The sequence below is a fragment of the Patagioenas fasciata genome, chromosome W (genome assembly GCF_037038585.1).
Source record: "Patagioenas fasciata isolate bPatFas1 chromosome W, bPatFas1.hap1, whole genome shotgun sequence".
Lineage (NCBI taxonomy): Eukaryota > Metazoa > Chordata > Aves > Columbiformes > Columbidae > Patagioenas > Patagioenas fasciata.
In genome coordinates this window covers 1,691,159-1,717,658 of record NC_092559.1, presented here as the reverse complement: position 1 = coordinate 1,717,658, position 26,500 = coordinate 1,691,159, and the positions used below count along the sequence as shown (strand labels likewise).

At 47.0% G+C, this 26,500-nt stretch overlaps 1 long non-coding RNA gene across 8 annotated transcripts in view; it reads left to right on the top strand.

Moving 5' to 3' along the window:
* LOC136114643 (uncharacterized) overlaps positions 1-26,500 on the top strand; it is a 32,548-nt gene that overhangs the window by 1,156 nt on the left and 4,892 nt on the right. The window contains exons 1-8 of one of the 8 annotated variants that reach the window (XR_011736323.1): positions 888-1,504; positions 5,409-5,575; positions 8,889-9,024; positions 10,877-10,954; positions 13,167-14,314; positions 14,516-14,679; positions 17,050-17,848; positions 22,942-23,984. This is a non-coding gene — a long non-coding RNA (uncharacterized lncRNA). Of the gene's footprint in view, positions 1-879; positions 1,505-5,408; positions 5,576-8,888; positions 9,025-10,876; positions 12,125-12,248; positions 12,529-13,166; positions 14,315-14,515; positions 14,680-17,049; positions 17,849-22,941; positions 23,985-26,500 lie in introns of those variants that run through there. The other 7 variants (XR_011736322.1, XR_011736321.1, XR_011736325.1 and 4 more) reach the window with 7 other exon arrangements.

Genomic DNA, 26,500 nt, shown 5'->3' with positions numbered 1-26,500 from the left:
TTTTGATGCCGAAGTAAAATGACGACCAGGGCGAGGGTGAAGTGAAGCCTGTGAACCTGCTCCATGTGCCAACCCGGGGAGGAGAGGAGCGTGGTTTGCCGTGCCATAGGGGCTGATGGCTCCAGTGAAAGGAAGATACGTCCGCAAAGACCATACAGTGCCAGCTTGGAAGACATTTGTAAAGAAACGAGGTCGGAAGCAGTGGAAAATCTCTCCAGAAGCAGCAGTTGGACTCAGCACATGTTGTTCTCAGCAGCCACATGTCCACGTCATTGTGATCACCAGGAGGGTGGATGCTGCTCGCAGAGAGACCCAAGTCACAGAATCCCAGAATGTCAGAGGTTGAAGGGACCTGGAAAGCTCATCCAATGCAATCCCCCCATGGAGCAGGAACACCCAGCTGAGGTTCCACAGGAAGGTGTCCAGGCGGGTTTGAATGTCTGCAGAGAAGGAGACTCCACAACCTCCCTGGGCAGCCTGGGCCAGGCTCTGACACCCTCACCAGGAACAAGTTTCTTCTCAAATGTAAGTGGAACCTCTTGTGTTCCAGTTTGAACCCATTGCCCTTTGTCCTATCACTGGTTGTCACCCAGAAGAGCCTGGCTCCATCCTCCTGACACTCACCCTTTCCATATTGATCCCCATGAATGAGTCCCCCCTCAGTCTCCTCTTGTCCAGCTCCAGAGCCCCAGCTCCCTCAGCCTTTCCTCACACGGGAGATGCTCCACTCCCTTCAGCATCTTGGTGGCTGCGCTGGACTCTCTGCAGCAGTTCCCTGTCCTTCTGGAACTGAGGGGCCACAACTGGACACAAGATTCCAGGGGTGGTCTCCCCAGGGCAGAGCAGAGGGGCAGGAGAACCTCTCTGACCTACTGACCACCCCCTTCTAACCCACCCCAGGTCCCATTGGCTTCCTGGCCACAAGGGCCCAGTGCTGGCTCATGCTCACCCTGCTGGCCCCAGGACCCCCAGCTCCCTTTTCACTGCTCTCCAACAGCTCATTCCCCAACTTACACTGGAACCTGGGGTTGTTCCTGCCCAGATTCAAGACTCTACACTTGCCCTTGTTCTGTTCCATTCAATTTTCCCCGCCCAACTCTCCAGCCTGTCCAGGTCTCTGGATGGCAACACAACCCCTCATCCAAGTCATTGATGAACATATTAAATTGTACTGGTCCCAGTACTGCCCCCTGAGGCACTGCACTGGATCCAGGCCTCATTAGTGAGCGAACAATCCAACGCTTGGTGAATTCTCCTTCACAAAGACAGGAAGAGCCGACATCAGAGAGCGACGTCGCTATGAACGCGTGGCCGCCACAAGCCAGTTATCCCTGTGGTAACATTTCTGCCATTTCTCTTTCCGAATTGCCGTGTGAGCGCTGCGTTGGCAGGAGGCGACGTTTGTCCGCAGAGGTCATCGCACCAGGTTGGAACTTCATGGAGATGCTCTGCACTCGCTCCGGGCTCCAGATGAACGGGGGCTTTGGTTTCCCTTCTTCAAGTGGTAAGTAGATAAATGAACGCAATAACCCCTATATCTACTCATGAAAAATACTCATCAAAATTAAGGGTTAGATAATTGCCTGCTGGAGCCTGTGGTTGAGACAATAAGTATTCTCAGAAAGAGATTTTGAGTGATGTGGGCTGAAAACATTATTCCTACCTCAGGTCCAGCCAAAAACGCTGCTCGCATTTGCTCCATCACCCTACGCAAATACTCAGTAAAGGCTTTCCCAACGTCACTGTTAGAATTTGGGTTGTATTTCAAAAGCGTCGCTAATAACCACAGCTCTTGATTATTCTGAAAAGCTCCACTTCACCTTTTTCCCTTTGTATGTCTCAGTTTTCAAGTGGAAATTATTGGAATTGTGAAACCACCTATAATGGATTGATGTAGTTGGCTTCGAACGATCCATACATTAAAGTGGTTAATTATGATAAGAAGGGGTTCTTGCGCTATTAGGGAGGTGATGCTGAGGGAAAGAGAGCAGCAGATGAACCCTCCCCATGCTCTCAATAAGGCTCCAACAGGCTTTTTATTCTTCTCTTTCCCCTTTCTTGATTAAATCAGACGTAGAGAACGGCTCAGTCGGACCTTTGTGCTACACGGAACATGTTGTGAAATGCCACCACTTCTGCTTTTCTTAATAAATCCCCCTCCAATTCAATTCTAGTGCATTATAGGTTAAATTTGGTGTGGTGTAGCATTCATTTTTCAACCTAAAATCAGGCTCCTTGGGAACTCTCCCACTTGGATTTAGGCACAAGTATTGACAGGCGGATTTTGGGGGTGACCTTGAACCTTTCTGCACCGCGTCAAATCATTTCCTGGTGTTAATGTGAAAGGATGGGGATGGTAAATAAAGAATTGATGCATTTGTAGGTCTTGCTTCGAAATCAATTCACAACGCGGCCCGAGATGAGGAGCTGGAGGGTTTTTCTGGTGCCCTGGTTTGGTGGTGGCCACAGGAACATGTCCAGGCGCTCCTCCCGCTCCCTTCTCTCCGCATCCTCTTGATCCATGTGTCCCCTCCACAGGAAAGTCTTGTTTTGTGTCGGAAGAAGTGAAACTAGATCATAAATATACATTATACATAGTATTTCTTCATTACTTTAATGACTGAAGTGGAGTAAATGGCAGTCGCGTTACCTTTGTGGGCAAGCTCTGCTATTTGGTCTTGGCTTTTGAAACCCTCCGAAGCTCATAAATACGTGAAATTTGTTGTGGCAGCGTTTGCAAAACCATTGTGAAGAGGATTAAAAATGAGACTAAAGGGGAGCGGGAGGATCTTCAGCTTTTGATGACCTGAAATGAAGAATAATGCATCTCTAGGAGATATTTATACACAAATTACAGCTGTGGTCATTGGGTGAAGTTCTGCGATTAGATTTGATGACCCGAAAGCTCCTTTTTTCCTGATGAGCTCTGTCAAGGTTTCCATGATTTCATCCAGTTCTGCCCGTCCCGTTGGGTGGGAAACGTGAGGAACACACAAAGAATACGTGAAGACTTGTTGGGCAACATTGTGGATGTTCTCCAGATCTTCTCCTTGCTCTCCTTCACTCCTCTCTGCTCTACCCATCGGGTATTTTGGCCAAATCTTTGTACTCATGCTTTTTGGACTGGTTGAAGACTTTGAGGTGGGAAAATAGGCTGGAAAGGGCTTTTTCCAGGGATCGTTCATCCCCCACCTTTGGGGCAACCTGGGTTTCACCACCCTCAGCGTAAAGAATTTCTTCCCCAATTTAGTTTAGTCCCCTCCTTTAGTTTAAAACCAACACCCCATGTCCTACCGCATCAGGCCCTGCTCAAAAGTCTGTTCACAACTTTCTTAAGTAGAGAAAAGTGCAATAAGGTCTCCCCGGAGCCTTCTCTAAGCTGAATCATATATATAATATAAGTATGTATATATGTCTTGCTAATTAACCTTTATATTGCTCACCCAGGGAGGGGAGCAAGATGAGGCCCTTGGTGCTGGTTTGGGGCATCCCCTGAAGTATTTTGGAGGCAACATGAAGGAGCACATCTGCAAATTTGGGGGGGGAATGATGCTACCCGGTACCTCCAGGCAAAGCAGAGGTGGGATGCGACTTCCAGATGTTTCCAGCATCTTTTTGGCAGTGAAGGTTGCGCGAACTTAAAGGAACCGTGGAGCCTGTAGGGTGAGAAAAGTATTCACGCTCCCTTCGTTCAGCAAAAAGAGGCAGGAATTCAGGGAGAAGCATAATTCTGGTTGACTATGGATGGTGAGTAACCAAACTGGTTTAGTACCACGCACAGACCGGGAGGCTGATGGTTTCTCGCAGCAAAGACCTGAAATCGCTTCCTATTCTTCAGCCACCCAGGATGAAAACACCGATTTTGGAGGCTTCTTGAGGCTCTGAGACAACATCGGTGCCAACTGAGCAAGAGAAAATGTGGTTTATATCATTTTTCAGGTGGCCGATCATCCCAACGTGGCTTCCTGCAGCGCCCTTTGACCATTTGCTTCGTCATCCAAAGCCCCCGGGGCAGCGATGTTGTCGTGACATCACCTGGTGTGGAAACAGCTGTTATCTAATCTATTTTCATAGATTTCTGAGGTCGGGAGAGAGCGTTACAATCATCTGGCTTGACAGTTACTACGATCGATTGGGATATTTTGGGCTCCAGCCAGCGGCCGATGAGGGTCAGGAAGGACTTTTCCCCACCCCAGTGCACAATCAGTCAGTGTTTGTTGGGTTTGGTTTATGGGTTTGTTTTCCTGTTTTGTTTTTTTTGTTGGATTTTTCTAGAGGAATCCGAGGCCGGTTGCATGCGGTTGTGTCCAGAAGCTGGCGCTGATGTCTCCTCCTGGAGATGCTGATACGCTGGAGAAGCTTCGGGGTATCATTTCTGACCCCCTCCCTGCTCTATTGACCTAGGACCTGGGTCAATCCCATATGAGATACGGGATCAGAATGAAGTTTTTTCCCCAAATTTCATCAGAAGGGACTTTTTGCTGCTTTTCGCAACGTGTGGCGCAGGGGGCCGGATCCGGACCTCAGACACCGCTCGTGCGGCAACGTACGATGCTCAACCACCTCTGACTCTTCAATCCGTCGTCTTTTTTGCCCGTAACACCCAAAAGTTCAATTTCTGGAGAAAAAAAGCAACTCATCCTGGCAAGAATCAATCCCTGCTACATAACAGTGAGAAACTGGGTGGATTACAGTGAACGCGAGATGAAGTTGATTGCTCTAATCAGCTTTATTAACCTGAATGCTGAGGAGTGGCTGATACTGGCTGTATTATTTGACCTTCTGATTTATTCTTGGCCATTATCAGAACATAATTCTCGTTATTAGAGTAAAACGGAGAGCGGAGGAGTTGGGTGGCCTGCCAGCAGCAACCCAGGAACGTGGGAGTTCGCTGTGTGTACTGAGAATAGAAATACCCAGATCAACCCCGAATCAACAGCTACGGACTTTACATATGGAATTCTTATTATAATCGCTTTCTCTTCCACCGCTCTTATTGCATAAGGAGGGAGTTTTAATGGGGTTAGAGAAGGGAAATGTTCCAATCCATTGCCGGTGGAAAGCTTTGTGGATGGTGGACCACCCCGCTCCCTTCCTAAAGCCAAGGGTTTATTTATATATATATATATAGATATAAATTTAAATTACAGTGAGCTCCTTCATTCCAGGTGAGCGACAAAGCATCGCTGGAGAGCAACGGGAGCCCGGCCTCGTGTCTGTTTTGTGGCAGCGAAATAATGCCTTGTGCTTCACACTCCGGTTGCTGTTTTACACCTCGCTGGCTTTAATCTTAGGAATAAACAGTGCGCTAATTGTCGCAGCTTTCAGGGCAGCGGGGTTGGCGAGGCGGCCCAGTCATGCCAGGAATTTAAGTTTATGTAATTCGGTTTGCTTTGTGCTTATTGCAGGCACGGCAAATGGGTGTGAAACGCCGGACGTCAGAACCCGCTCGGTCCTTACGCTGCGGAGCATCCGCCGTGGGCTGCGGATCACGATGCTCCGCTAGGAAGCCAAAGCAGTTCCTCTAGAAGCCACCGTGATGCTCCGTGGACCTGGCGTGGCCGAAGCAGCGGAGGTTAAGTATACAACTAAAATTGTTTGAATATGTATTGATACAATCAGCGTCTGGTGTTCGCCCTTGTTTCGCTGTGGTTTTATTCTCCGCCTCCCCTGCGCCGCCGTCTCCTTCCCGCGGAACGAACCCAACCGCGCCGTCTCCTTCGCTTCGCCGTTCAGCTCCCCCTCCCATCTGCTCTTCTCCTCCCCAACATCCCTCCGTGCCATATGGTCCTTCTCTCCAGCGCTGTCTGCTCCTCCTCCCCTCCGGGCATCCTCATCCTCGCCAACCCCCAGGATTTTTCTTGCAAAGCTCACGAAACGTCGTCTTTTTCACGATGTCCCGGCTCCTGGGGTGATGGCCTGATTGCAGCTGTTTCATCTTCAAAACCCAAGTTTCCAGACTTGCGTTTATAATATTTAGTGCCTTGAGAGTTTTTAAGCTGATCAGGTGGGATTTCTCCTTGATCTTCGAAACCTGCTAAGCTCTCTGGCTGCCTTTTCCTCTCCGTTTCAGGGATATTCTCCGTTTCCCTCATTCCTTTCAAGTTTCTGCTGACTTGCTGGCTCTGCGCTCCACTTTGGGCTGGATTTTAATATTTCATCGCCTCTTTTTATTTCACAACCACCCTGAAGAATCTAATCTTTCTCCGCCAGCTACGTAGGCGTCCAACTTCTGCAATGAAGTTGCTGGATTAAGCAGGAGGAGATAACCCAACCATCCCTCCCGACCTTTCTTTTGGCAAACGCGCTTTATTGATTTATTTTGGGATATTTCCTGTTGATTTAGGATGAAAAAGCCGGGCTGTGCCCGTGGAAGCTGCGACGGCGACAGAAGGAGGTGGGCAACGTGGTTACGGGTTGTCCTGTCTGCTGGGGACCGCGGTCGCGGCCAGATAGACAGGAAGCCATCCAGACAAGCCCTTCACACCAAACAAGTCAGGATTTTTGGCTAATATAAGAGTATATACGCACAAGTGGAGGGAGTTACGCTTTTCAAAGGCATTTGCTCTGCTCTTGGACGGCTGGTTGGAAGAGAAGCCACCGCACGCCGCTGCGTCCCCGCAGGAGAGCTGCCATCCCAAACCCACCATCTACCACTTTGTTTGTGGACCTTGCAGCTCGTTTTCCACGGCTCGAGAAATTAAATCAACTTGACACGGAATTTTTCCTTCCTTCCTTTTCTTCAACACTCAAAAGCGTAGATTTGGAGGTTGTTTTTTCACCCCAAATCTGGCCTGGACTTGCGCTGGTGAGAAGACACAATCCCTCGCCTGGTCAAGCAACCAGCAGGAAGCATCGGTGATCCAGGTCTCATCTCACCCTCACCGTGGTCCATATCGAGCTCAACGGGAGGCCGAATGGCTTCCGAACTCTGCTACTGTAGCGCTTTCCCGCAGGTGAAGCCGAGCTGCATATATAGCGCTATAAATCTCACTTATTTTACTTATTAGGCTTTTACTTATTTGGAGGTCTTTGACAGCAGCCAATAAAGATGGTGCCAAACAGAGACAGCTGGTATAAAAGTGTGCTCGACAAGCAGAAATAAATACAATTAATTGAAATAGAAAGACCTTCTGCTTCGTGGTGACAACCAAAGAGCTTCACTAAATATGGATCAACTGCCAAGAAGCTGAAAAGAATTAAGAGGTGCCGTAAGAAGCCGGGGAGGTCATTTTCTCTTTGTTTTAATGGACAACGGTGTTCCTGTACCTTATCTCCAAGTCACTCTTGTGTTGGCACGAGGAAATAACTGTGCCTTCTACCACTTTATCTGAGATATATAAAGAATCTGAGCAACAAACCAAGTTTTCTCTCCTCGGACAATCGCCTCGTTCTGCCTATAGGAAAAAGAAGATACACCCTAACAGCCGAAGATAACGGGGTGAATAAAGGACGGATTTAAAATAAACCATAAATACCCTAAAAAAAGAACAAACCGTACGTATTCTATTCCTGACCTCTCTACTGAATGTAACCTCAACCTGATTTTATTTGCTTTGGTCAGGGGTAAGTTAAAGCCTCCTTATTTGAGCGCAGTATTTTTAGATCCAAAATACAGAATGCTCCTTGTGGCTAGCGGCCTTGCCCTCAATTTGTTTTATTTTCTGTCTCCGTTGTTCCGCCGCTCTATAATCATCTTGCGCCTTGTGTTCACGGTGGCCTTATATTTACCGTGCAACGTGCTAATTAGTAGCTCGGAAAATACCCGACGTGTTTCCACCGCCCGGCGCAGGAAGCGCTTGGTTGGCTCTGGAAAAACAGCGAGGCGATTAAAAACCAACCCTGCTTATTTCGTAATTAAACGGAAGCGCCGCCCGTATGAATTTCGCACCACTTCATGGAGTGGGTGAGGAGAATCAAGGGCGTTCTGTGTGAAAAGCAGGAGTAAATTTGCCCTCTCCTATTCAGTTTGGGACTTGACATCTTCAAAGGCAGCGCGGTGGTGGCCATGGAGAGCTGAGAAGGTGGTTGTCCCATCCTGGGACCATGTCCAAGGGTTTCCACCCACCCTTGAGCTTCTGGCCGCTCCGTGAGCAAATCCTCATCCTCCCTCGCTGCCGGGACGTCTCCATCGCCGCAGTGATGCGCTAAGTAATGAAGTGGTTTGAGTTCCAACAAGAGCACGATAATCCCGTCCTGGAGCGATGTTTCGTGTCACGACACATCCTTGCATGCTCCCCGGTAGCTGCTTTTCTCCTCGGACGTCTGGCTCATCAACAAAACTTCAAACCAACAGCGCTGTAGGCTCCGGTCCTCAGGAAACAACAACCTGAGGGTGCGGGGAGGGATCGCAGCACCAAAGCGGAGCTTAAGGAGGCAGAGACTGGGTTTAGCAACAGCTTAAGTAACGTCAGGTCCACCCTGGCTGCTCTGCGCTGGGTCGGTGCTCGTCCGCCCGTGCCGTGAGCTCCTCTCCTGCCTCCTACATCCCTGACATCCAAACAAGGTGGTTTTGAGACTCCTCATGGATGGACCCTTGGGCAGGGTCCAGCTACGTCTTTTTTCCTGGGTGAAATCCCAGGAGATAAGTCCTGGAATCACTCGGGAAGGCACAACTGGGACCTTCTCTGGAGGAGGGTGTTGGGCTGAGCCCGCGTTCCTCCGGTGACACCGAGAGAAGGTCACACCACGGCTTACCGGAGGTTTTACTTCTACCTATGCGTTCCTTGGTGAGATGGCAATGGGTTCCACAATCCTGATGCATTATAAGCTTTTATTAGTAAATTAACTCATTTAGAAGGTAATAACCCACAGGATGCTCTTGAGGAGTATCAGTTTTGACGTTTGACAGGAGACAATTTCTCTTCTCTCCTTTATTCTTGTTACAGGGATCACAAGCCCGATCGCTGCGGGATGAACTTGAGCCGAGTCTTAGAGATCATTCAACCTAAAAGTGGGATTTTCTGTTGGCCGAAAACAGAGTCTATCTCATCATCCTATCCAAGTTACGGTTGCAAAAAAGAGGTATAACGTAGAAGATTGTAGATTTGAGGGTCTTAATCTTCTTTGCAACTGCTTTTAGCTCTTCCTGCAGTCAGTTGTGTGTAGGAATAGTTCAGTCGATGAAGCTCAGTGTGAACTTTGGATCAAGAAATCTCCCTGAAATTTCTAGGCCAAACCAAACCCAAAACTATGACTTAATTATCTGGGTTTGAACACCAGCCTTGTGGGTTCTTGGCTTTGCCTTTTTAGTGCCGGGATAGCGCTTTAAACCCAGTCTTGGATCATTTCTGTTGCCATCAGGAGAAGGTCTCCAACATCCCACAAGCTGCGAGTCCCTCATAGAGAGGGGACAAGCTCTCTACCGAGCCACACGATGCAATTTGCTTTCGAAAACTGCTTTTCAACGGCTTTTCTTGGGCATTTGCTTAGCTAGATGTGTCTATAAATAAGCTGCAAGTGTGAGACTGCAAAGGCATGTGTCATCTTCTCCCTTCCCCCTGATTTTCACAGTATTTTTGCTCTCTTTCCCAATTTTACCTGCTAACCGTGGACTTCTGGGACAACCTCTCACCCCAGACAACATTCCCATCAGCCGATGGTTTATTTATTGCTGACTTTAACCTCACCCATCTGGCATTTCCCTGTTTTCTCCACCTTTCCAAGATCTCAAAGTACCAGGTTTCTCTTGGGGTGGCCGTGCTGGAGCTGAATTAATAAACCCGAACAGTTTTTCAAAGCCAGGTTTCATTGATCTGTTGCATCATCTCTGGAGCTCCATTTGCTGTTGGACACCGTTTTGAGGTCGATGATGGGGGAACACTGGAGGTGTCATCCCAATTTCTTTACAAATATTAAAACAGGTTGGGAGGATGCTCAAGGATCTCCAGGAGAAGGGATGGTTGATGATGTTTTGGGGCTGGATTCAGCATCACTGATCCTCCAAAACATTAACTGGGAAGAGTCTCCATGGATAAACTTCCTGCTCATTATTTGAGGCGACTCAAGGCAGAACTCTGTGCTATTTTGTGATTCCTCACTAGACGAAGCCTTTGGGTGGGATTTGATTGTTTCAAGCCATAACTGCAGCGTCAGCGAGAGGGGTTTTCAATGGTGTTACTGATTGCGGCTTTCCCTTCCAGGCCGAACCGGCTCCGTGCGGCTGTTCCTTTGTCACACGTGGGTGATGGCTTAGAAATGGCTTCTTTTCCTTCTTCGCTGCTCATTTCACAACTGGTTTCATCAGTTTTTTGCCAAGAGATTTGCCAAGAAAATATCTTTCTGGCCTTGGAAATCCAGCAGGAAATATTGGGGGGTCGGTGTTTTTTGGGGCACGCTGTCATATGGCAGCACCCACGTTGCAAAGCGCTCACGTGAGGCATCAGAACCTGTTGAAGCTCTTGCTTTACCCTTACCTACTGCTTCAAAAGATGTAGATTTGAAATCCAGATATCACGTTGACTTTGGGTGCCCTTGAATAGGGGGAGACGTGACCGGGTCCCACGGGACCTGCCCTGTTCTTATCCCACAAACCCAATTTCCACCCCCAAAGTGATGACCCTGCAATATTAACTCTTCCTCACTTCCTAATAATAGGGATATTTTGCGTATGAAATGCCTCTTTCCAGTTTTAAGAGTTTGTTTCCGATGCGAATATGAACATTCTCATGGAGTGCTGAAATGATGGAGAGGCGAGCTGCTCTCTGCTGATTTTCTTGCTGTCCCCTCACCACCTTCAGCAATTTTTTCTATATGTTCACCATATTAATCCTACTAAATCCTTTTTTTTTCCCTGCACAATAATTCAAGCACGCGCTAAGTGCCGGTAACAAATGTTAAACCTCACATCTGGGACAGAAAATGTTAATTTTTCTAGTTGTAGGTAAAAGAAACGGAGCGAAGAAAAACAGAGACGGCGCCTGAGAAGCGTGTGGGATGGTCACAGGGCATACAGGTACACATTATATATATTTTATATTATTACTGTATATTTTTCATTTCATTATAGAAGTAGCGAGCGCATTCATCTTCATATTAAACAACTATCACCATTACACCTTCTAAGGTGATTTCCTCCTTATCTCCAAGTCCGTTAAACGGGACGTCTTGACAATAGGGGCTGAAAGTGAGAAGCTGAGATTTCTAGGTGTGGTTTATCTCATCCCATGAAAGACTGAAAATAGATTTGATGAATCACTCCTGAAAAGCACCTGTTTCTCTTCGCTGACTAAAGGAATTAGGGGCTGATTAGCTCTGATGGAGACATCGACGCTGGAGGTACCTTGAGTCGCGGGAGCTGAATGATGAAGTCTTTATTTCCCCCACCATTGACCTTTTGACTCAGCGACTTGTCTGAGCATCAAGTCAGCAAACCATGGGAAAGCAAGAGTTCATTTGCAATAACTGATTTATTTCCAAGGTCTTTACTCCACCGGCGAGCGTTAACGCGATGTTGGAGGCTGCGTGCATCTGGCTTTTGTCTCCTGGAACGGTAATAAGGTGTTTAATGATGTGTCAAACAGCAGTTTCATCCGGTAAATAGGGCAGCATTGTCCAGAAAAAGATGTCTTTTTGGATAGAGAGTAGGAAATTGCCACCGGAGAGTTGTCATCTGTTGAAATGGAAACAGCGTTGAGCGTGTTTGGGGGTGTCATGGGATGGCTACTCAGCCAAGATTAGGAAAAGCCCAAAAGGGCTTCAGCCAAGATTAGGAAAAGCCCAAAAGAGCTTTGCGGGACAGGGCTACAAATTGAAAGGACCTCGGTAAATCACAGAAACGATCTCACAAGCGATGCGGTGCTGTTCTGCAGGGTAAACGCAACGCACGCGAATCAGTGATCCGGTGTGAGATGGGACATAAAGGGAGATGTGAAGGCTTGGGGGTGTCGTAGTGCCCAAATGAAGCTTTGTGCTAGAGGTGACCGTCAACCTGGGTTGCCCGTTGAAGCATCTTTTTGGCTTCTCTGGGCATCCACAAAAGAAATATAAAGCACCCATGGGAAGAGCAGAGCTCGTTTATCCCACCCAGGATCCACCGCTGGCGCAGAGACGCGTGTGTTTCGTTAACAATCTGCATTTTCTAGGTCTGCCAACTGATCCCATCGCACCCCTGCGAGGGATGGAGGTGGGTAAGAACATTTATCCCCATTTTCATGGGGTTAACTGGTTTCCAAAGGCACCGTAGTGGCCGAGAGACGATTTCAGCTCCGGGATGTATTCTGCTTCATAACAAGGTTTTTATTCCCTAGCATTAGCGCAGCATCGTTGACCCGACGCTCGACGACACGCAGGCCTCGCCAAGCTTTTGACAGCTGTGTTTTGAATGGCTCGGCAATTTATCCGCCAACCATGACAGAGCCGTTTTTTGGGGGGGATGGATGACTTTGAAATGTGCTGCTCTGGCGAACCGACGCAACGGCTGCTCCATGAAGTCGTTATCCCGCCGCGCTGGGAGATTTCAATTGCCGAAACCGATAATTACTGCCGAGGATGAGCCAGTTGTAATGAAGGAATTTCTCTCTCCCTTCTTGTCCCTTGGAGTTTTGCTTCTCCCTCCAGTTTTGCTTCCTCGTTCCTTTGAAAAGCACGACCCAGGTTATTAACTTCTTGGTTTCTCTTCCTTCTTTGGCCACCAAAGTGAGTGGTTTTGACATCCTCAAACGTGCTGTGTTGTAGTTGGGTTGCTCCGTGGGCGGATTTGCTAAGATGCTAATGGGAGGAAGCAGGTGGAGTGTCTCCCGCTGCTTTTTAATGTATATATTTTGCATTTGCCGTAATTGTGGATCTTTTGACTCAGCAACTGAGTCAAAACTAGATTTTAAAATTCTGTTTTGTTTAATCGAAACAAAATACTTGGTCGTATTACACTTTGTATGCGCCCGAAGTGTTTCTTCTTTGCACGGCTGAGCCTTTTAGAAACCTTATTTGAGATAAAGCTCATCCGTTTCAGAATTCAAGTATCATCTTCAGATAAAAAACAAACATGAAATTATTTTTTAAATATATATATATATATTTTTCCCTTGGCTGCAGCTCTCAGTTCAACTTGATTTAGGCTTAGGCCTGGTTTTAGCCATCCACCAGCTTTGCTGTTGTCCTCTGTGTTCTTGCAGCCAAAATAACCTGCAGCCCCATTAACTTCCTTTCTCTTTATTATTAAATCTCAGTGCTTTTAATTAAGAAGTGTGCAGTGCCTGGAAAACCAGCCTCTCAGCTGCCCTCCCCAAAGTGATGTCCTGGTCTTGCCGTCCTTTCCAGAAGATGCTCAGAACACCAGGAGAAACCCAAGGGGTGGTGAGTCCTGCATGTGCAAGAGAAGTTGCTTTGGGAAACAGATGAAAATTTCTCATTTTGACGAGGTTTGCAGGATGAGAAGCTTCCACAAAACCATTTCCAAGCGAAGAACCTTTTTAGCTGCTTGAGCTTTGGGAATCGAGGCTTGGGCACCGTGGCGTTGCTGAAGTGCTCAGATACCCTCAAAGCAAAGGTGACTGTTGAATAGCTCCAGTGCTCTGGAGTATTTTGAGATGAATCACGTCACGCAACTGAAGAAGAGGTCAGAGGAAATCCACATTTCCAGCTGGGCATTGCCCACAGGTGGCCAACCCCAACGCAACCCAACCCAACCCGATGCAACCCAACCCAACCCGATGCAACCCAACCCAACGCAACCCAACCCAACGCAACCCAACGCAACCCAATGCGACCCAACGCAACCCAATGGGACCCTATGCAGCCCAACGCGACCCTACGCAGCCCAACAGGACCCTACGCAGCCCAACGCGACCCAAGCCAACGCGACCCAACCCAAGCCAACGCGACCCAAGCCAACGCGACCCAAGCCAACGCGACCCAACCCAACGCGACTCAACTCAACGTGACCCAATGCGACCCAGCGCAGCCCAATGCGACCCAACACAACCCTACGCAGCCCAACGTGACCCTACGCAGCCCAGCGCGACCCAACGCAGCCCAACGCGACCCAGCCCAACGCGACCCAACCCAACGCGACCCAACCCAACGCGACCCAACCCAACGCGACTCAACCCAACTCAACCCAGCGCAACCCAGCGCAACCCAGCGCAACCCAGCGCAACCCAGCGCAACCCAACGCAACCCAACGCAACCCAACACAGCCCAATGCAACCCAACCCATCCCAACCCAGTGCACGAGCGCGCTATCAACTGGATGATCTGGGAGTTATCGCTAACGTATGGACTTGGAAGTATTGACAATAACTCAGTGAAAGCTTGACCAGGCTACTACACATGAAGAACACTATTTTTGGAAGAAGATTGAGCACTGATGTCACAGGTAAGGCCCTACCCAGCTCTGCGACGTGCTTTCTCTACGGAAGGATCTCAAAGGCAAGCTATAATTGCGTAGAAAAACTTTATTCCTCTGTATAAATTTAATCCTGTTTCCTACACCTACACACTAAAGTGCTTCTCGTCAGCATGCCAAAGATATATATGTAATAATTAAGTAGACTTCCCATATAATTTTATTTTCCAGATCTACTTTCAAGAAGTTGATCTTTATGATGCTGCCGAAGTTTCCACGCAAAGAAAGCAAGTGGATGTCTTCTGAAAAATACGGCCTTGGGGACAAAATTCCTGCTGCAGTTCAAGAGGGACGATGTTTCCAGCGCGAGGCCAAATTGCTGAGCGGATGATAAGGTATGAGAGGAGGATAAAGGCATTTTTGAGCTGTAGAGCACCTGGAGTTTGGTTTTCTTAGGGGAGATGGAGTCAACTCAGCTCTCAGAGTTGCACACAAGGGATCTTTGTATTATTTTGATTTCTCCCTGATAATATTGGAAAAAAGCAGCAAACACCCAAGTGGGTATTTTATGGGCATCACTCATCTAATAAAACTACTCGGTGAGGAATGTAAAACTCGTGGACGTCTGCCACCTGCAGATTAAACCCTCCTGAGTGCATAGGGTGATAAGGAGAAGATAAAATGTTGGGTGAGACTTGCATTTTCACTTGGCGTTGCTTGCACAGCTTTCTGTGGCCATGAACCCAGCCAGTGGGTGCAAATGCGTCCAAGCCACGTAATTCAGAGGATTTGTTCCCCTGAGTCTAAGGGAGGAGGGGATTTTTTAGAGCTTAGTCTCAGCTTTGAGATTAATGTGGGAGAGCCAGCTCAGCCCCACCACGAACCATCCTGTGCTCCACCAAACAGCAATCGGTCTTGTAGGTCTGATCTCCCATCAATCTCTACCATATACCATGGGACAGACTCCCTCAAGACTCCAGGAAAGAAATCTGTGTACCAGGAACTCCTCATGAACCAATAATTGTTCCACATCTGCCTCCATTTCTTATTTTAAGGCTATTTAAGCTTTATTTTTACCGTGGTCTTTCTGGTGGGATGCCCATCAGTGTCACAGATTACCGTCCGCAGGTAAGAAATGAAAGCAAAATTGAAGATGTGACACTGCATTCAGTCTCTTATGTTTCCAAACTACCTCTTGATGTTTCATCCTCTGTGAGTTACCTTCACTGTATAGCTATTTTATAGCTATTTTATGTCATGGGCGCTTAAGACGTGTTAATTAAGCTTAGCGGACACCCATGTCGCACAATATCACGTCTCGTTTCTGAATGGGGTTTGGAGTCAGCTCTCCACAGCAAATAGTCATGGATCCTACTCTGAAAATGTAATTCTCAGTGACTTCTCTCCACCTAAAATTACCCGTTGTCATAAATATGATCAACGACAAATCCGCTGCCTAAAAATGCTCCTGGAAAGCAAAAAGGGATGGGAAAGGTTCAGGGCAGGCCAGGAAAATCCTGATGGGCTGGAAAAGTCCTGATGGGCCACCTTGAACTCGTGGCCGTGATGTCCTGGGTGCTGTGCCCATGTTCTTTGGGTCGCCAAGGGATGGGGACAAGACTTTGGTGATGGCTCCTGAAATTTGGGGTCCCATTGAGCTCCTGCTCTTACACCAGACTTGTCCCCATGGTCACGTCGTCCCTTCTCCCGTCCATTAATTTGGAACACACATATTATTTGAATTCTTCAAGAGAACGTGGGAAGCCTGAACCTTTTTGGCTCAACAGAAATGCAGCTCAGGTTTTAACGGTGTTCTTTAATAAAGTAAATTCCTTCGGCCGTGCTGGGGGTAAGAGTGGAGCACTAGGGGAAGGGAAAGGGTTAAAATCACTTGGTTGGTGTGAGCTGAGCTGGGAGGAACAGGTCCCAACAAGCCCTCACCTAAGCAGTTCTTTCTTCAGGCTTCATTTTCCATCTCGGTTTACAATTAAGCACTTAATCCTTCGTGCTTTAATATTTCTGCCGCACTCTGCGGCTTCTCTTTGTTCCAAAGCAGCAAAAAACCAAGGGTAAGGCTGAGCTTAGATGTGGACCTTGTGGGTCCCTCTTTTCTTCTGGGACAAGGTCCACTTGTGGTGTCACGAAGGACTTGGGATGGGATTAATGAAGTCCAGGTCCAGGACTTACCTCCTTGACTGAATAAATGAATCCAAAAAGTATTCCTTCCATATCGCCCACACCTTCAGATTCATGTCACTGTTTTATGGACAGAAACGCAGAGAATGACACCGCTATTTTAATCGCCTGCAAAGTCATTATACAAACCTATCGCCTAAAACGCGAGCGCCGTGGCAAGAACTTGATGCTCCTAAAGCAGCCCTTCGAAAAGCTTTATTGCGTTTTAATGTATAGCGCGGGCTATAAATTGCGCGAGCTGCCGCGCTCGTACCGCGTCCCTGGCGTGACACGCGTTGGGATGCCCTTGAACCCACGGCAGTGACAACGATTCTCTTGTTAATCAAGTAACTGAGAGGTCTCCTTCCAACATTATATTTTCAATACGCTCAATCCATCTAGATGCATTTTAGGTGTCTAAATATTTCAAATATATTTTAAAATAAAGTATTCTCACTGCCTGTCTGTGATAACCTTGAAGCGCTCCCCCCATGCTTAGCAGAACAAAGATGTTGTTATGCCTTAAACATCTGGTTTTTGTTACTTTGGGAGGAAAAGATAGATGACACCTCATCTTTTCCTTCCTGAAGTTTTATGGCCATGGAGGTGACACCTTGGAAGATAAGGACAATTAACAGTGTTGCTGTCGAAGGTCTCATGGCCTAATTGGGATGATAGAGATGAACCATCTGTTGGACAACCAACTACCGGAAGAAACCACAAACCACCAGCTACCCCTGATGGGCAAGACAACTCAATTCTGGTCAATACAACTCAATTCTGGTCGATACCATGAACTTTCCCCTAGTTTGAAGACCCCAGAGTCATTTCGAGAAGAGTCTTCCTAATTAGCATGAAGAGCGAGCAGAGGGAGGAGACGAACCGCCTTCTCCTACCTCGAATGTGAATGAACTGGGTTATAAAACAACCTCATGTACGATATAGGTTGATGGTGCGTAAATCTTCAATGCGTCCCCACCTCCAGAGGTCGTCGCGGGACCGATGTGGAGTGGTGGTATCTTACTCTCCCTCTCTGTCTCTTTCTGATATCTTAGTTTTCCTCTTCTCTCTCTCTCTTCCTTTTTCTTAAACATATAAAGTAATATCATTGTAAGTTCTGCTGCTAAAGCCTTGTTAGGTTTTGCGTTACAGTTACTAATTGTTACCAACCCACTATTTTTAGAAGGGTTTTTACTGCCAATTATATTGATAAGTTTTGTGCTACTACCACATACTTTTGCCAAGTCACTGATTGCTGTAATTTGCATCCCACCACGTGCTTTTAGTAAATTCATAATCGGACACCGAATTTCCACATCGCAGAACGATCGTTTCCCGGAACGCCTCGGCCTGTGCCGTGAACCGCTCGTGCGCGCCGCCAGCGATCTGGTGAGTGAACGGCAAATTCATGCGTACGGTCCGTTTCTCCTATCGTTACTGGCGCTCCAATACTTTTGTGTGCCCACCGTAACGACGTTTAGGGACACAACAACAAGTTTGCGGTAGAGGCTGTGCAATAAACCCCATTTTCCCCAAGCGCTTTTATTTTTCTACTTAAACTGTGCTCAGGGCAAAAAGCTTTAGAATTGAAAGCATAAATGTACCTAAGCCTGTTGAAAAATAATACAGCAATAACTCCTGACTCCGGTTATTCTGTAGTCAAAGCCTTAAAGACCCGTCTCTCTTTACACTGTGGTGGAAGAAGGTGAAGCGACACTTCTTTGGGATTTATTTCCTGGGTCTGGAAGTCATCGCGGTCTAATTCCAGCCACTAGAAATAAAATAAAGCTTAAGAGGGAAAACGCCGTTCCCAGGGATGTTGTTCGATGTATCTGGTGCATCCCCCGGCAAAAATGGTGATGAAACAAGCAGCATCGGGGCCGTGTTGAAATTTAGATCTTTCTCAGGCTTTTCCTTAATAAGACCCATATTTATGGTTATGAAAATTGGGTTTTTTTGGTTCTTTTAACCCCTCAAACTCAAGCTTAAAACGCCGCGAGATATCAACTTGCAACAATTGCAGTTTGCCCCGTGATTGTTGGGCTGTAATTAGAAATAAGTGCCATTCAAAGCATGAAATTGGAAAGAGCACCTGTTTTCATGAGAAGATATTAGCTGTAGAGATAAGTTTTAATCAGAGGGAAAAAATCCCCAGGAGGATGGCAAAAAACAATCAGGAGTTGCTATCGAGTGTCCCAGAGCCATCAAAGGTGACCAGGGGATTATGAACGCGGTGATGAACATCAGGACCTTCCATTAATGGCCTTTATTCTGCATTTTGAAAGAACTGGGGTGATTCTTGCATCACGTGAGGAAATATCCAACTCATTAGCAAACGTGGAGGAGATTAAATACGATTGAGTGGAGATGAACGGGTCTAAATGTGCAAAGCCAGGCAGGAGAGCTCGTTTGGTGACCACCTCAATGACGCTTGGAACATCCAGGAGGAGATGGAGAGCGTTGAGAAGGTTGAGGTGAAGGTAGGGTGGGCCGGAGCCTCCAAGCGAGCATTGCTTGGGCTACCTGACAATTTTGGGGTGGAAAAATGGAAAAGATGCCATCAGATGTGCTAGAGAAAGAACGGTGGGAGAGATGATTTGGTGACCACCTCGGTGACCTTTGGAACATCCCAGGAGGAGATGGAGAACATTGAGAAGGTTGAGATGAAGGTAGGGTGGGCAGGAGGCTCTAAGTGATCATTTCTTGGGCTACCTGACAATTTTGGGGTGGAAAAATGGAAGCGATGCCATCAGATGTGCTAGAGAAAGAACGGTGGGAGAGGTGATTTGGTGGCCACCTCGGTGACCTTTGGAACATCCCAGGAGGAGATGGAGAACATTGAGAAGGTTGAGGTGAAGGTAGGGTGGGCAGGAGGCTCCAAGTGATCATTTCTTGGGCTACCTGACAATTTTGGGGTGGAAAAATGGAAAAGATGCCATCAAATGTGTGCAGCAAATGGCGCTATTTCCAGTAGGATTCCTCCACCAGAATCCATCCACCAGTTTCTGTAGTTCTATATTCTTCACATAATATAATTATAACAACAAGTGACTGAAAGGAGGGAGCACAACGTGATTTATTGGCTTCTTTGACACCTGGAAGACCACCGGTGAGGGGATTTTATTCAAGTTTGTACACTTAAGGTGCAAAAAAATGAGAGCAGAGCTCAGAAGGGATATTTAATTGGTGCTTTTATTTATAAGCACCTACAGGGTCAGGATCTGAATTTCTACCCTCTCCATGTTTATTGGACTAATGTCAAGACACCAGCCACTTTTTAATTTAAAAGAGCTTGTGCATTTTTTCGCTTTAGCGTTGTTAATTTGTTAAATGAGTTTGCTGTGATTAACACGCAGGCTTTCTTGACTCTCACATCCAATAAATTCTGTGCAAAAATACATTGACGGCCTCCACCGCCAAATTTACCCGGTGATTACAGCGACAAGGGGTGTAAACGTTCACGTTGAGCGTCGTCTCTTTGCTCACTCAGCACAACTGGCCACAATATATTGCTCCAGGTCCTTCCTCCATTAATATACTGATTTTATTATTTATGTGTGAAGTTAGAAGTGTTTTCCCCCTCGAATCTCCACAAAGGTATCGAAGCAAACAGCTAAAAAATGGTTTGCTTTGGGAGAATCACAGAATGTTATGGATTGGAAGGGAGCTGGAAAGCTCATCTAGTGCAATCCCCCCATGGAGCAGGAACACCCAGCTGAGGTTCCACAGGAAGGGGTCCAGGCGGGTTTGAATGTCTGCAGAGAAGGAGACTCCACAGCCTCCCTGGGCAGCCTGGGCCAGGCTCTGACACCCTCACCAGGAACAAGTTTCTTCTCAAATGTAAGTGGAACCTCCTGTGTTCCAGTTTGAACCCAGTGCCCCTTGTCCTATCATTGGTTGTCACCCAGAAGAGCCTGGCTCCATCCTCCTGACACTCCCCCTTTCCATATTGATCCCCATGAATGAGGTCACCCCTCAGTCTCCTCTTGTCCAGCTCCAGAGCCCCAGCTCCCTCAGCCTTTCCTCACCCGGGAGATGCTCCACTCCCTTCAGCATCTTGGTGGCTGCGCTGGACTCTCTCCAGCAGTTCCCTGTCCTTCTGGAGCTGAGGGGCCACAACTGGACACAAGATTCCAGGTGTGGTCTCCCCAGGGCAGAGCAGAGGGGCAGGAGAACCTCTCTGACCTACTGACCACCCCCTTCTAACCCACCCCAGGTCCCATTGGCCTTCCTGGCCACAAGGGCCCAGTGCTGGCTCATGCTCACCCTGCTGGCCCCAGGACCCCCAGCTCCCTTTTCACTGCTCTCCAACAGCTCATTCCCCAACTTACACTGGAACCTGGGGTTGTTCCTGCCCACATTCAAGACTCTACACTTGCCCTTGTTCTATTTCATTCCATTTTTCCCTGCCCAACTCTCCAGCAAATGCTAAACATCTTTTCGCTTATTGCTGTTTTCAATTCACAACTGGATGTGGTAATAATAAGCAAATAATTGAGGGAAAAAGGCAAATCTTTCCTACCTAGTGAGGAACTGAAGGCACCGAACGCCCCGTTCCTGTGTCAGGACCAAGACTTGGGATGCTGCAACTGGGAAGGTCTGGGGCCACCAGTCAAATTTCTCCCATATAAACAGAAAAGGCTGTAAAAGAGGTGGTGAGAATTGAAGGAGATGTTAAGGGTCATTTGTTAATCCAACGAAGCAGTGAAATAAATTCTAGAGCTCTGCAAAGCGCTCCAGCAATTGCTTTGCTTTGTGCCGTAGGATTTTCCACTCGCCAATGGATTCAGAGGGGGAAAAATAATTAAAAACATGTTAAAAAGCAGCAGCCTTTAGCTTATTTTTTACAGCTGTAAGCACAGCAGTGCAAAGGATCAAAAGAAATAATTTATCACCTCCTTGCATGCTTACAAAAATAAATGTACTTTCAAGTCGCGGAGACTTTTCCCAGGTTTCCCTGCATCGCAACCTATTTATAAAGGCTCAGCGCTGCTTACTTGCTGTGGAGCTTTGAATTCTTGAACTCCTATCCACAAATCTCCCAAATCTTATGTAAATAGCGACGGGTGATGGTTCCCGCTGCTGCTGCTGCGGAGTATCAGCTCCCTTTTAGATAGCATGAGACACGTATAGAAATGCGATGTATATTACTGCAAGTCATGTCTGGTGCTACTATAAATAGCTTTATGGGATGCTGTCTGCTGGCTGGGATGAGATGGGGACCTAAAAATACCTGCCCTAGGCTGATTTAACATCCTGGAGAGCTGCTGGTGGGAACTGGGTCTTGGGCAATTGGCCATGGAGGTTCTCCCGCCTGGTGGATCTCACACGTTTGGTCACGGATTGCTTTAAAAAGCCATTCTGGTGTATTTCTCTTAATTGCAAAGAGGTCAGACAAGGCAAAACTCGTGATATATACCACTTATAAATAGCGACGTAGAGAACGAATCTACCTCTCTTGCGATATTGGGTGGGTTGAGCTGCGGCTTTCAGTGCTTAAAAGGGGCCTGTGAGAAAGATGGGGACGGAGTTTTTAGCAGAGCTTGTTGTGGTAGGACAAGGGGTGATGGTTTTAAACTAAAGAGGGGAGATTTAGGTTGGATATAAGGAAGGAATTGTTGGCCCTGAGGGTGGTGAGGGCCTGGCCTGGGTTGGCCAAAGAGGTGGTGGATGAAGCATCTCTGGAGACATCCCAGGCCAGGCTGGACGGGGCTCTGAGCAACCTGAGCTGGTGAATATGTCCCTGTCATGGCAGGGGGGGCACTGGGTGAGCTTTGAAGGTCCCTTCAACCCAAACTCTTCTCAGGAAGAGAATAGAATTCTGAAGACCTTGGCACTGGGGAGGCCAAACCTCAAATCCCTGTCACCATCCCTGGAGGGGTTGGAAATACACACAGATGAGGTTCTCAGGGACGTGGGGTAGTGCCAGGGGTGGGTTAATGGTTGGACTCAATCTTGAGGGGCTTTTCCAACCCAAACGATTCTTCCCAAGGCAGCCCATGGTCTCAAGCCCCTCGGACAGGCAGCAGCAGGTCCCTGCAGGTCCCACGATGCTGCTGCAGCCCCAGCTCCTCTCCTGGGCACCACCGTGCGAGCTGCGACTCATCACCCAGCGCCGTGTAATCAGACTCATTGACAAGTGCTATCAAACGCTAATTATTGCCATTTGCGTAAATAGAGGTGAGCTCATCAGCGCCAGCTGCTCCCCCGGAGCCTGCGGTGTGGGTACCTCTGCGCCGAACAGCAATTTGGGGGAAGAACGGGGGAAAATGGGGATGGAGGAGGAAGCCATGGGGTTGTGTGGAGCAAGTTTCATTCCTCAGAGTCCTTCCATGGCCGAGCAGCCACGTCCCGTCGGCCACATGTTTTTCCATGTGGAAGCATATTGTACATAGCACCTACGTATCTGTGGAAGAAATGAGTTGTTATTGGAGTATTGGGTGGAGACGGCACTCAAAAGGGGGTTTTTTTGCATTCAATAGATTTATCCCAATCGCGAAGCCAAATGTGAGGTTGTTACGCCCGTCGTGCCGAGGGATTAAATCTGATGGACGGTTGGATTCGCCGGATCGGGAATTACATCTTGGCAATCATTGTGACAGTCCGGCCGCTCTCGGATGAGCTCGACCTCATTGCCCTCCATTCTGGACATGTGGCTGAAACCCCAAAGCTGGCGCTAAGCTCAGCTAATTCTTTTCTAAGCCAAGCTCAAGTTTGCCACCAACCTGGATCTGGTTTGCAAGCAAAACCTTTGGTTTGTTCCACCCATGGGTGAGAAATTAATGACTCTGAGAAGCTTTTGGCACAAGGTGGAGGCTCTCGGGGTTTTGCTTTGAGCTGCTCATTTCTCTCCAAACAGAGCTCAGGCTGTGGGAAAAGCACAACTAAGGCACCCTGGAGGATTCGTGCTGCTGGCCCTGATAAGCAAACCCATGGAATATTGCTCAGCTCAGCTTGCTGGGGTAGTCTGAGCTTAAAAATCAAAGGAATCAGAAATACCGCCCCCAAAACACCGCGACTTCCACAGCAATATAATATCCATTAATAGCTGTGTGCTCATTTAACCACCAGCATCTCTCGCTTGCCTGGTCCTCGGGGTCATGGAAGGCACCAAGGTGTTGAAGTTCAATCCATGCTTGTTTAAAATAATAAATATAGGCGTTCGGAGTAAATAGCACCACTAAATTTAGCACCATAGGTTCGTTGCTCACCTGAGCCCACCCAAATCTCTGCTTATTTTTACAAAAAAGGGTTATTTGCTCCCATATTTCCCCTTAGAACCCCTTAAAAAGTACAACTCAGGGCTACCATAAATGTAAATACGTGCGTTCGCGAGCTGTAATGGATTAAAAATGCTTATGGAGCTTTTATCGAAGGAAAAATCACTGTAATCATCATAAAAATCTCTGCCTTACAGATGTACTTAATGGAAATGTATTATAGGCATAGGGAATGTTTACTGTGTTGCTTAAAACTGCGTGTGTGATGCAGAAATATTTAATAGAAATATATGTTGTACACTGAATTCTTCTACTGTTTCACTTAACTCCTTCCATAGAGCAGCGGTTGTTAATAGAAACATGCTGGAAAGTCGTTTATTATAAAAAGTAACGTTTTCATGGCTTTTTTTCCCCAAATACTCTGCGACACCCAATGTTTAATAGACCTTTTTCTACCACGATCTTCATAGGGTTGGCAGGAGACCCATCCTCAAACTATTTGATTGGTGACCATGTGGAAGGACAAATGGTCACCCTGGAGTTGCGGTTGGCGATGCTGAACCTCAGGGGCTTCAAAAATGGGCAAAAGAGTCAATTTTTCTGCAGGTGAAGCATAATTTTGGGACAGAAAACAGCGGCTGATTTGGGGTTGTCGTGTTCTACGGAGATGACCTGACCTCCTGCTTTGGAATTGGGTTCCTGCTTGGACACCAGGTTGACTTTGTTGCTTCTAACGAGCTGAGCCTGCTCCACCCTGAGGGAAGGGCCAAACTCAGCACACATGGGCTTAATTAATCAGTTTATTTAATAAGAATAGGGAGGTGGGTGGGTTTTTTCTTGCTTGTGGTAGTTTGGTTTCTTCCATGGGTTGGTGAGGAGCTGCTTCTTGCTTGCAAGGTGAGATTTGCAGAGGGTGTAGTTGCTCTGTGTGGTTTCTTCCTTTTATTTTATGTTGTGTTTTCATAGTTATGTGGCTGCACATGTGATTATAACAGATGTTTAGTGGGTTTTTTATGTGATAGTTTTATCTCCTGGAGTTTTTTCTGAGCTTTATGGGTTTGTTCTTGGGTTGGATGGGCATCCAAGGGGGAATCGTGGTCCTGGTTATTGAGACATTACGAATAATCCATTTGTTCACCCTTCTCGTAAAGATGATTGATAATGAAATTAATGTTAGAAATATCTAATGTTATTTTATTAGATGAAGAGCTGTTGAGTAATTGTTTGGTGGGACATAATTTCAAGAAGCGCTGTCAATGTAGAGGCTACAAGTTGGTTTTATGGACTGGCTGTGAAGTAAGGATGTTTTTGGATCTGTTTTTATGCTAAAGGCTGTTCCCAAGTTGTCAAAGGGATTTTAAACTGAAAACAATGGATTTTGGTAACCCCAGGGATGGGGTAACTGATATAAATATATGGATTGGCTGTGGGGCAGCCTGACTGGGTGAATTCTCTTTATCTAAAAGAAATGTATTTAAACTGGGTTTTCTCATGCTGCTTAAACCCGGGAGCGCTTGCTTGGACCTCTCAGGTCCTCGCTGACAAAGCTTCCTTAGAAATCTTGAAATACGATGCTTTGCTAATGCAGAAACTGTGCCGACCTCCAGCTAATTGAATATTGACCTCATTTCAATAGACAAAGAGGTGATGAGTGGTTGGGAATCCATCAGCTCGAATGGTCAGGTTGTATCAACGCTTCCTTTGTGCTGGGAAGAAAATGGCAGTGGCGGCTGATGCGTAATTTTGGGACTGTTAAAGGTTGAGTTACCCAAAGCTTTAAATCACGGTGGGTGGAGGTGAATGGGAATTAAATGAGAAGTGCCGGAGGGGAAAAATGAATGGAGTAAGAACATCCTATTGAGCTTAATGGTAAAGATATAAAAATATTGTTATAGAAGCGCACAGAAGAGGGGAAAGTGGGATAAATGGTGGTGAATGTGGAGTTTGGTTCAGATCTCTGACACATAAAACAAGGTAAAGAGCGATGATCAAATGTGTGGGAAATCGATTTTACTTGATTTCTGTGATACAATGAACTGAACTATATGGGGTCTAAGCTTACGGCTCCATGCGGAGAATATAGATTGACTGGGAATTGAGAAGTGGTGGGTAATAGATGGAATCTGGAGCTTAAAATAAAAGCCTAGAGGGCACAAATTAATCACTGGTTGCATTCTGGTTGGGGAGAACATCACTCCATGCAGGTGTTTGATATTGGCTGCTTTTGTGTGCTTAAAGAGAGGAAACAGTCACTGGAGAGACTTGGGCCTTTTCTCCTGTTTATCTCATTATCTCAGCAGCCAAATTCCTTCAGCTTGCTTGAAAAAGCAACACAAAATCCAAACCCAATTGCTCAGCTGGTTGGAGTCGCATCTGAAACGCAGAGACCGCAATAAAACTCACGGAATGTCGAAGAAAGGAGAAGGATCGTTGATCTTTAACCGTGTTTTTTGTATGAGAGACTTGACAGCTTTGCATCCACCTTCCATCATCTCCTTTTGGGGTGTTTCTGGGCTTTCTACGTGTGGTGGAGACAACTCGGGGTTCTGGGTGAGTCGGATACACTGACGGATATCCTGAAAATAAAGTGATCTTGTGGCAGGGTCACAAGTCTTTTGTGTCAACATCTGTTATCCAAGCATCTTGGGCAGCCTTAAAGCTTCTTGCTCCTGCCCTGATCCCAAGAATGGTTGGGATTTCTAAGCTAATTAATCTTGGCCTGAGTTCATTTGGCCGATGTTAATGTTTTTGGAGCTTGTTCTCAGGTGATCTTCAAGTGGTTCTTAGGACTGGGCAGCTCAAATAAGTTAATTGTAGTGGT